General features: G+C 50.9%; 1 non-coding gene across 4 annotated transcripts in view; it reads left to right on the plus strand.

The window, feature by feature from the left end:
• LOC103347661 (uncharacterized) overlaps positions 1-1,364 on the plus strand; it is a 103,248-nt gene extending 101,884 nt beyond the window's left edge. For all 4 annotated transcript variants that reach the window (XR_016229311.1, XR_016229303.1, XR_016229290.1 and 1 more), the window contains one exon: positions 781-1,364. This is a non-coding gene — a transcript (uncharacterized LOC103347661). The remainder of the gene's footprint in view (positions 1-780) is intronic.
• The last annotated feature ends 10,402 nt before the right edge of the window (positions 1,365-11,766 follow it).

An 11,766-nucleotide genomic window follows, 5' to 3' on the forward strand; every position in this document is an offset into this window, starting at 1 on the left:
GTAATCTGGAATGAATTGAAGGATACAGAAAGATGTGTGTAGGTTATACGCAAACGTTACGTGATTCTGTACCATTTGGTATCCATGGAGGGTGTGAAGCTGACCCCCTGCAGATACTGAGGTTAAGATGCAGTTCTCTCAGATCATAGCATCACAAGTCTGAGAGACTACAGAGGGCTCACAAAGCCGCTCATGACATGGACACGGGGCAGGGCGCATCTCAGGAGTGCTCTCAAGAAACTGCCTGCGGAATTCCCATTTCAGTGGGAATGCAATAATGTGTACTCGGTGGAGAAAAGCCTCTGCAATGCAAGTACTCTAACTGGTGGGCATTACATCCTGATGGTGAAATCACAAATGATATTCATAGGGAGAAAAGGAGCAAGCACAGCCCAGTGTCCTAGCGCAGTGGGTTAAACCACCACCTGCAACACGGCATCCCATGTGATTGGTGGTTCAAGTCCTGGCTGCTCCACTTCCCCTCCAGCTCCCTGCTAAAGCACACAGTAAGGCAGCCGATGATGGCCCTATTTCTTGGGTCTCTGCCACCCACATGGAGACTGGGATGGAATTCCAGGCTTCTGGCCTCAGGCTGGCCCAGCCCCTATGGTCATTTGGAAGTGATCCAGCAGATGAACAGTCTCTGTCTCTCCCTTTCTTTCTGTCACTCTGCCATTCAAAGAAATAAAATAAATCCTAGAAAGCAAAAGGGGCAGGCAGCAGTCATATCAGCCACCTGAGCTCAGGTCCCACCAAGTCTCTCATTTCTCTCGTTTGCAGAATGCATTCATCGTGAGATGTCAGGATGCCCAGAATCGGCAGGGATTGTCAAGGAATCCTGGTTGGCTCCAAGGTGGTTCCTCTGCTTCCTTCCCTGTCTCTTTGGAGAAAGAGGAGGGGCACGGCGTGGCTGTCCTGTGCTGGGGGAGCTGCGAAGCATTAACATCATCGAGAAGGAAGAAGTTCCCGAGTCCCATCTTGTTTCCACCTCAACTGCCCTTGAGAACAGAGCACGACATGAAAATCACTAAGGTGAAATTCAGGGGCCGGAGGGAGGCGGGGGCTTTGCCTCAGCGGAGATGACGCCACCTGCGATGCCTGCATCCTTTATCCAAGTGCCTGGGTTCAAGTGCCGGCTCTGCTGCTGATTCCAGTGTCTGCTCATGCACACCCTACAAGGCAGCCGTTGATGGCTCAAGTACTTGGGTCCTTGCCACCCATGTGGGAGGTGTGGATGGAGTTCCTGGCTTCAGCCTGGCTGGGTCCCTCCCGTTGTGGGTATTTGAAGAGTGAGCCACAGATGGCAGATCTCTCACTCTTGCTCTCATTCTCTGCCTTTCAAATAAAATGAAGAGGCATACATATCTTAAAGAGTGAAATGAATGTTAGTGGAGCCCCCCAACTCCTTCTCAGAGCAAGACCCCACTTGTCATATCCCCCAAGGGCCCAGAGCCTTGGAAGCAGTCTTTCTGGGGAGAGGTGGCTTATCCAGACACAACTCCATGCGTTAGTCCAGATTTAAACATAGACGAGGGAACCAGAAACCGTGCCGCCCAGCAGTTGGTTTATTTTTTTCAAGAAACACCCTGCAGGGAGGCTTCTGCGGGCTGCAGATGGCCCAGCCCTGGGAGGGACAGTAAATAGCTGTGGGGTTACAGAGTCAGGATTCAAAATAATTTTGTCAGAGTGGGGATAGAAGGAGAAAGTTTTTACAAAGAGGGATGTAATATTTAATACTTGAATTCACTAAAATTAATCGTCTGAGTGGGTAATGGGGGCCTACGGGTCAGGGGAGGCTGGCTTTGCAAGGCTCCATGTGGACCCAGAGTGGGAGGCTAGGGACAGCCAGCCACTCACGGAGCAAGGGTCCAGGACAGGGGAGGGGGCTGCAGGCTTGTCCACTCCCTGCTCCTCAGGTGCCAGTATCCTATATGGATGCCAGTTCAAGTCCCAGCTGTTCCTCTTCCTATCCAGCTCTCTGCTATTGCCTGGGAAAGCAGCAGAAGATGGCCCAAGTACTTGGGCTCCTGAACCCATGTGGGAGACCTAGAAGAAGCTTCTGGATCCTGGCTTTGGACCAGCTCAGCTCCAGCTGTTGCTGCTATTTGGGGAGCAAACCAGCGGATGCAGGATCTCTCTGTGTGTCTCTCCCTTTCTCTCTGTAACTCCACCTTTCAAATAAATAAATAAATAGTAAGAAAAAAAAAAAAAAGGAGGGCATGGAACAATGCACACCTGTGAGGATTTGGGGGTGGTTTAAAGGAGTTAAATCAAGGTGCTTGGACTGGGCTACACCCAGGGCAAGGCTGTGTGCTGGATAGCTGCTGTGACTGTCATTGTCACCAGCATCATCAGTGACTCACCACGCAGTGAGGAGGCTGTCTGTGCTGGGGGGGCAGAGATGAGTTGGGGAGGGCCTTCAAGAAGTCACCACCCTGGATAGAAAGGCACAGGCCTGTCACCTTGGGGCTGGGTAGGGGACTTCGTGGGACGTAGTGCTGGCACCCGAACAGGGTCAGCCTGGAAGTCCTCTGGGGCAGTGGGCCAGCTGGCGTCTTGGAAAGCAGCTCCTGAAACTGTGACGCGGCTCCGAGGCATGCGGTGTTTTGTTGGTCCTGTGCTTTCCTGGCTGTTTGCTCTGGGGGTGGCTGCACAGGGCGCCCCCTCCATGCCCCAAGGGAATATTAGGACTGGCCTAGCCGGCCAGGCAGGTCCCAGGAGGCAGGGCCCAGCACTGGGGCCTCCTGGCACAGCTGGTGCTCGCAGCCCCCTAATACTGGGTCTCGGGCCGAACAGAAAGCCCCCTGGGTGGTGTACACGCGCCGGCATCCTCTGTGCTGCAGTGTGACACAGTGACTTGTCCTACCCAGGGCCGTGGCTGGTGACAGGGTCATCCCCCTTTTACAGCTAGGAAAACAGGCTGGGACCTTAAGTGTCGCATAAAGGACCAAGCCAAGACTCGGAGCCAAGATTTCCAGTGCCCAAATCAGGTGCCGTAGCTGTACCCCACCCTGGGCTTCGCCGGAGCTGACTCAGCTGGGAGCTGACCCTGCCCTCCAGGATGAGATGGAACCATGGAACTGCAGCAGGGCCAGGGCGGGAGGCTGCCGCAGACCCCTCCAGCGGGGGGAGCCACCTGCTCCTGCTGGCGGACTCCCTTCTCTTTCAGCAATCATCACAGAAGACGGCTGCAGTGGTTTAGGAAAACAGTGTTTAGAACCCAGGGTGGTCTTTGTTTCAAACCAAATTTTATCTGTTGTGCTCAAAATTGACAACAGGTAGAAGGGGACTGTTCCAGGTGAGGACAGATCCCTCACACCCGCCCTTGTGAGGATTCTACAGAGCCGCATTTGTGTGTGAGCGGGGTCCTGGGTGCAGCGCTCTGCAGCTGATAATGAGCTCCTCTCCGGCAGCCCTGGGGACCCTGAGTCCCACGCAGCAGGCTTTGGGTTTGTTTTTGGCTTATTTTCTAATTGTGGGGAAATATACATAACACAGAATTTATCATTGTAGCCATTTCTGAGGGTGCACTTCGGTATCCCTAAGTACATTCACAAATTGTGTAGCCATCACCAACATCATCCCCAGAACTTCCTCAGTAGCCCAGACTCAAAGTCTGCACCTGTTAACTCCCCAGCCGCCATCTCTGGCGACCACAATCCTACTTTCCTTTTTAATTTTTTTTTTTTTTTTGACAGGCAGAGTGGACATTGAGAGAGAGAGACAGAGAGAAAGGTCTTCCTTTTTCCATTGGTTCACCCCACAATGGCTGCTGTGGCCGGCGCACTGCGCTGATCTGAAGCCAGGAGCCAGGTGCTTCTCCTGGTCTCCCATGGGGTGCAGGGCCCAAGTATTTGGGCCATCCTCCACTGCACTCCCTGGCCACAGCAGAGAGCTGGCCTGGAAGAGGGGCACAAAAAGAATCTGGCACCCCAACCAGGACTAGAACCCGGGGTGCTGGCACTGCAGGCAGAGGATTAGCCTAGTGAGCCGTGGCGCTGGCCCTTTTTAATTTTTAAAAGTTACTTATTTGAGAGACAGATACAGACAGAGACCTTCCATCTGCTCGTTCACTCCCCAAATATCTGCATAGCTCGGGTGGGAGAAGGGACACAGGGGATGCCCGGAAGAACCTGGCCCTCAGGAAGCATCCCTTCCAAATTTTAATCTCCTCTATCATCCATCATCTGTCTATCATCTATCTGTTGTCTGTCTAGCTATATCTGTCTACCTGTCATCTATTTGAGAGACAGAAATATGGACAGAGACACAGACACAGATCTTTCCTCTGCTGGTTCACTCCTCAAATGCCTACAACAGTCAGGTCTAGGTCAGCCTAAAGCCAGGAGGTTGGAACTCCATCCAGGTCTCCCATGAGGGTAGCAGGGGCCCAGGCACTTGAGTCATCACTTGCTGCTTCCCAGGGTGTGCAACAGTGGAGAGCTGGCTCAGAAGCAGAGTCGGGACCCAAACGCAGGGACTGATACGGGATGTGCGTGTCTCAAGCTGTCATAACTGCTGGACCCCTGCCTGCACCTGGTGCTGCAGGAGAGGAGCTGGAGGCTGGACTGGGGAGGCTCTTGTTTTCCAGAACTCTCCTTCCCTGTGCCTTCTCACTCAGGCCAGGCTTCCCATCGCACTCCCCTTCCCATCCTCAGCACCTTTGTTCAGGCTGCTCTACCTCCTGGGCACACCATTCCTGTTCCTCTCCTTTCTTCCTAATCCAAGGCCACTCGTATCTCCAAGTCCAGAGGAAGCCACATGTTCTCTGCAGAGCTGGGCTGTGACCGGACCCCCTCTCCACCCAGCCTGGAGCAGCATAACCCTCTGCACACTAACGACTTCCCAGGCCTCTCCCACACAGTGAGAGGCACACAGAGCCGAGGCACACAGAGCCGAGGCCCCAGAGTGTGTCCCAGTCAGAGAGAGAGAGGAGAGCACGCTCCCATTTATTAGCTCTCCAAATGTCCACAACAGGTAGGACTGGGCCAGTCTGAAACCGGGAACTAGGAACTCAATCTTGGTCTCCCAGATGTATGGCAGAGACCCAACTACTTGGGCCATCACCACTGCCTCCCAGAGTCTGCAGTCACAGGAAGCTGGAGTCAAGAGCCAGAGATGAGACTCGAGCTCTGTCACTCTGAGTGTCTTAACTGCCAGGCCAAACATATGCCCCCAAGCTGGATTTTGATCCTGGAGAAAACAAAGAAGCCCAAAGGTTTGACTCAGCCGCCAAGTAGCAAAAGGTCAGCCCCTACCACATGTGATCTGTAACCACGGGCTGTGGGAAGTGGTTCAGTGAGGTGGGAAGAACCTGGGTGATAAAACAAGAGGGAGGCTTTGCATGGACCAGTGGTGACAAGTGCTGGGAACTGAGGAATGTGGGTAACTCAGCCCTCTCTCATGAGGTCTGAATGCAAAAGAGAGGAGAGGGAAGACGAAGGAAAAGAAGGGGAGGAGAGGGGAGGAAGGAGAGAGGAAGGAAGCAAAGGCCTAGGCCTGGAAGCCAGATCAAGCTGAACCTGAATCTCCTTTCTGTTTCTTTTAATTGTATAACTAGACACGGCATTACTCTGTGAGTCCTGGTTTCTGCCTTTGTGGAACAAGAATTCAATGGATGTACGCAGTGAGCCTCCCATTGTTCTTGCCAAATGGCAGACACTCAGCAAATAATGGGAATTGCTTTGTCTGTCTTTCTGTCTCTCTTCCTCTCAAGTAAAATAAATAAACAATAATTTAAAAAAATCCCCCCTCCTCTCTGGTGCCCATGTAGGCTCTGCCAGGCTGCCCTTCATGTGCAGAATTGTGTAATTACCACCGCCTCCACCCTCTCCCATTCTTCACATTCCTCCACTGATTGCAGTTTCAACACACTGTCCAGCCCCTGGCTGGAGAGTGGCAGCTTTGTGCAGGGCCTCCTGCTGCCTCCCATCTGCCCCCAAGATTTCCAGGCCAGGTGCTCATCTATTCTCTGCACAGCTCTATTCACCCCACACAAAGGACCCTCTTACCAGAGCCAGTGTTGTGGCACAGCAAATTAAGTTGCCACCTGTGAGGCCAACAGCAGTGGTCCCAACTTCACTTCTGATCCAGCTTCTTGCTAATGCGCCTGGGAAAGCAATGGAATATTTCCCAACTGCTTAGGTCCCTGCCACCCGTTTGGGAGACCCGGAAGCTCCTGGCTTCTGGCTCTTGGCTCCCACCTGGCCCAGCCCTGTCCTGGCTATTGTAGCCAATTGGAGAGTAGACCAGCAGATGGAAGCGCTCTCTCCCTATCTCTCCATCTCTCTTTTCAAATAAATAAGTAAATATTTAAAGAAAGACCTTCACACCAATTGTTACATTCCATTTGCTTCTTTCTGATTTTGCTTTTCCAAAACTGGCTCTTTTTTCTTTCACTTACTCTTGGCCAAATTCTACAGAAAATATGTTCTCAGGGAGGTCACTAGGAGAACGGTATCCAGTAGGACAAGGTGCTCCACTGGGACTGATGGAGACCAGGAGCACGGAGGGTTCCTGAGGCCCCCACAGCATGGGAGAGAAGGCTTGGGGGAGGCGCCCAGCTGCGCCAGCCCTCTCTGGTCCAATATTCTGTCACAGCAAGAACAGCTGCTCAGGGTGTCCTTAAAGGGCCTCCAAGCTCCCTGAGGACTGGTAAGTCAATATTTGTGTCTTTCCGCCTTTGTCCTCCTGCCCCAAGATTCCTAGTGTCCCATGTCCTCATCTTCCCACCGAGATCTGTTGATGCCAGTGGAACCACTTGCTGCCAACCTCCCCCCTACCCTTCCCCCTTATTAAAACCAGTCTCTCCTGTGTCTCCTTCCCTTTCAGCTGCCTCTGTGGCTACAAACCCCTGATGAGTTAATTCTCACATATGTGGTACATTTTTAAATCTCGGAAAACTTGTATTTTAATAGGGGAGATTAAATGACAGAGCGCCAATTTCAAAGGGTAACTGTGAGGATTAGTTCTTGGTTGTGAGGCCCCCTGGGCAGGGTAGATTTAGTGTCTGAGGGATGGAGGAAGAGGAATGGATGGATGGATGGATACATGGATGGATGGATAGATAACTTTTTGCATGGATGGAAGTGTGGATGAATGGATGTGTACATGCATTTTTGCATGGATGATGAGTGGTTGAGAGGATGTATGTATGTGTGTATGGGTGGGTGGGTGGTAGATGAATTCCTGAATGGAAGGTGGGTGAATGGATGAATGGATGGTGGTTGAGTGCATGGATGGATGGGTGAGTGAATGCATTTATGCATAGCTGGATTGGTGGACGGATGCGTGCATGCGTGGGTGGATGGGTAGGTGGGAGGTTGGAAGAGTGGCTGCATGTAACTTGAGTGGCTAGATGCATTTATGCATGGATGGATGGGTGGATGTGTGACTGGGTGGGTGGAAGCAGAAAGGGGAGAAAATCGTGGGAGGCACTGGCAGGGAGAGATTTCCAGCCACAGTCACTTCTTGAGTCTGCTCCTGGCTCTGGGGGCAGCAGGACTCTACCAACCTGAGCGTCTTGAAGTACAAAAAATTGTGAGAAGCTGTGAGATGTGGCTTTTGGATAGTGGATTTGTTTTTTCTGTTTCCCTTTCTCCTTTTCGCCCTCCCTTTCTCTGTCCCTTCTTTCCATATTTTCTTTCTTCCTCCCTTTCCTTTCCTTTGGAGATATAGTAATGCAAAAATTCACCCTTTAAAGTGTGCATTGAGTGGTTTTATGGTAGTCACAAAGTTGTACAACTTTGACCACTACCTTATTCCATAATATTTTTAAAAAAGATTTATTTATTTGAAAGGCAGAGTTACAGAGAGGCAAGGGAGAGCAAGAGAGAGCACTTCCATCTGCTGGTTCACTCTAAAAATGGCAACAATGGGCAGGTCTGAGCCAGGCTGAAGCCAGGAGCCAGCAGCTTCTTCCAGGTCTCCCACGTGGGTACAGGGGCCCAAGCACTTGGGCCATCATCCGCTGCTTTCCCAGGCCCATTAACAGGGAGCTGGTTGGAAAGTGGAGCAGCTGGGACTCAGACTGGCGCCTATATGGGATGCTGACCCTGCAGACAGCGGCTTTTACCTGCTATGTCACAGCACCAGCCCCTTCTATGTTTTCTTCACCCCTAAAAGAAACCTCAGAGCCTCTAAGTGTTACTCCTCAGTCCCCAGCAATGACTGATGAGCTTTCTGCATCTATTGCTTTGCCTATTTTGGACATTTCGTATAAAAGAGTCATACAGTATGTGACCTGTGTGAGTTCTCTCACTCAGCACAGCACTGTCCAGGCTTTCCGTGCTGAGTGCTAAGTAACGTCCTGCTACATTTGATTCCCTTGATGAGTTGTTGCCACTTTTTAACTCTCACGAATAGCATTGCTATGTACAGTTCGTTTTGTGGACATAAATTTTCAGTTCTCTTGGGCATATACCTAGTACCAGAATTTTTAGGTCATGTGATAATTCTGTTTAACTTTTTGAGGAACTGCCATATGTAGGGGATTTTCAATATTTTTTTCCTGATTATAAACATACATTTATTGAGAAACTTAAATGTAAATGAACTGAGAATATAACTGTAATGATGTGGCCCATTAATAAATGGTCTTTAATATATTAATATATTTCCTTTATATCTTTCTTAAGTACATAAAAACTGTATTAAGGTGGCTGGTGCTGGGGCATAGTGGGTAAAGCCCCGCCACCTGCAGTGCTGGCATCCCATATGGGCACCAGTTCTAGTGCCGGCTGCTCCACTTCTGATCCAGCTCTCTGCTATGGTCTGGAAAGCAGCAAAAGATGTCCCAAGTCCTTGGGCCCCTGCACCCACATGGGAGACCTGAAGAGGCTCCTGGCTCCTGGCTTTGGATCGGCGCAGCTCCGGCTATTGAGGCCATCTGGGGAGTGAACCAGTAGATGGAAGACCTCTCTCTCTCTCTCTGCCTCTACCTCTCTGTAACTCTGCCTTTCAAACAAGTAAATCTTTAAAAAAAAAAAAAAAAAACGTATTAAGTTTAAACTATGCATGGTTTTGAGTCCTAATTATTTTACTTTACCTTCTACTGTAAGTCTTTTCCACTTCAATAAATCTTATTATAATGGGATTCTTTTTATACTGTATTGTCACCAGACACATCAGAACTTATTGAGTCTACCTGTTGTGCTGGGAGATGTAGATAATTTACGTTTTTGTGATTATCTCAAGTGATGCAACATCCTTGTACGCACATGTCTTTCTGCATCTCTGATAAGTTTTGAGATTAAATCTTAGAAGTGAGATTCTGGGAAAAAGAGTGTGAACATTTTTAAAAATAAACCTCTATTTGGAAATAATTTTAGATTTACAGAAAAGTTGCAAAGATTGATACAGAGAGTTCTCACTTACCTTTCACCCAGCTTCCTCTGTTATGATCTCACCTAACCCAAAAGACATTTGCCAAAACTAATAAATTAACACTGATATGATATTATTAACTCAGCTTCAGATTTTATTTTGATTTCACTTTTTTTTCTATGAATGTCCTTTTCCTGTTCTGGGATCCAATCCAAGATACCATGTTGTATTTAGGGTGTGAATATTTATAAGACTTTTTAAAAAGGAGATTTTTAAAAAAAATTATTTAAATGACAAAAAGAAAGGGAGAGACAGAGATCTTCCATTTATTGGCTTACTCCCCAAATGCCCACAACAGCCAGGGCTGGGCCAGTCCAAAGTTAGGAGCCAGGAGCTTCTTCTAGGTCTCCACATGAGTTCAGAGGCCTGAGGACCTGGGCCATGTTCTGCTGTTTTCCCAGGCACATTAGCAGGGAGCTGGAGCAGCCAGGACTTGAAAAGTCAACCATACGGAATGCCAGTGTTACAGGTGGCAGCTTTACCTGCGATGTCACAGTGCTGACCCCTACAATATTTTTTTTTAAGATTGATTTATTTATTTGAAAGGCAGAGTTACAGAGAGACAGAGAGAAAGGTCTTCCATCTTCTGGTTCACTCCCCAAATGGCTGCAACTGCTGGAGCTGGGCCAATCTGAAGTCAGGAGCCAGGAGTTTCCTTCAGGTCTCCCACATGGGTGCAGGGGCCCAAGGACCTGGGCCATCTTCCACTGCTTTTCCAGGAGCATTAGTAGGGAACTGGATTGGAAGTGGAGTAGCTGGAACATGAACCAGCACCCATATGGGATGCTGGCAGTGCAAGCTGCGGCTTTACCCACTACATCACAGCACTAGCCCCTAATTGTATGTTTGATTTCCCAATCACCTGTAGGGGGTTTTGTCAACGTCTAGGCTTTTAGCTACCATTCAAGGTGACACACAACCAGTGTGGGGTGAGCTTTTGAAAGCCGCAGCTGCTCAGGCTGAGTCTCCGAGACTGCGTATGCCCCCTGCACTACTGGTCTCTCCTGCTGTCACCGAGCACACGGGCTCCAGCCAGGCAGAAGTGCAGCCCCGATGAAGATGACACCAGATGACAGAGATTGGGGTTTCCTCTTGGTTCTCTTCCTGCCTGTGTCAACTTGAGCAAATTCGTCCCATTTTCTGAGTTCTGGTTTTTTCATCTGTTAAATGGGCACGCATTCAGGCCTGTGCAGGAATGGGAGGACCACCGTGGAAGCGGCTTTGTGAAGCACTGTGCACAGGAAGGGGCTGAGCCGCACCTCCTGTGGGGAGCATGACCTCAGAACACTGGCCGCAGGTACTCCTGGAATCAACCTCGCTCCAGTCTGAGCCCACATCTTGCTGGACAAGGAGGAAATTCCTGCTCCTCCAGGGAAAGGCCACCTTAGAACCCATCCAGGAGGTCGGTGCTGCCGCCGGGAAAATGGAGGCAGGAGGGCCGGTGGGACCCTGGCGGGCGCTCACTCCCATAGGCCTGTGAGGCTCGCACCCTGCCCCAGGCTGCCGTGGGGGCCTTTGTGCCCTTCCTAGGGACCAGCCTCCTGGCCTCAGAGGCCTGCCCCGGCTCCCTGGAGAGCAGAAGCAGCCTCTGCTCCTCCGCCTCCTCCCATCTCCCTCTTGCTCCCCCCTCCCAGGGTCTGAGGGGCTAGGACTCAGGGAGGCCCGAAGTCAGGAAGGGCCTGGGGCCAGCCTCGGCCTCTCCTGAAACCCAGAGGTTCCCCTGAGGCCAGGGGCCCAAAGAGGACAGGCCCATGACCTTCTTGGAATGAGAGGGAAAGGAAAAATGCATCGGTCTAGATGGGAGTGAGTATGGGAGGAAACCATCATGCCACAGGGAGAAGAAACAGGACGGTCTGCCCTCTTGCCGGAGCTTCCGGAACTTTCCCTGTGGCCTCCAGCGTGCCCCCTCAGAGCTAGAGTTCCCTCGGTTGTACAAAGTGTGGGCAGGCCTGAGTGACCTCCAATTAAAGCAGCCCCAGGCTGGCACCGTGGCTCAATAGGCTAATCCTCTGCCTGGGGCGCCAGCACCCTGGGTTCTAGTCCCGGTCGGGGCGCCGGATTCTGTCCCAGTTGCCCCTCTTCCAGGCCAGCTCTCTGCTATGGCCCGGGAGGGCAGTGGAGGATGGCCCAAGTGCTTGGGCCCTACACCCGCATGGGAGACCAGGAGAAGCACCTGGCTCCTGGCTTCGGATCAGTGCGGTGCGCCTGCTGCAGCACGCCAGCCATAGCAGCCATTTGGGGGTGAACCAATGGTAAAGGAAGACTTTCTGTCTGTCTCTCTCTCTCTCACTGTCCACTCTGCCTCCTGTCAAAAAAAAAAAAAAAAAAAAAAAAAAAAAACCAGCCCCAGACCCTAGACCCTGCAGAGGCCCTTCCCTGCCC

Source organism: Oryctolagus cuniculus, chromosome 2, assembly GCF_051225735.1.
Source record: "Oryctolagus cuniculus isolate XC-2025 breed Fujian yellow rabbit chromosome 2, ASM5122573v1, whole genome shotgun sequence".
NCBI classification, from domain to species: domain Eukaryota; kingdom Metazoa; phylum Chordata; class Mammalia; order Lagomorpha; family Leporidae; genus Oryctolagus; species Oryctolagus cuniculus.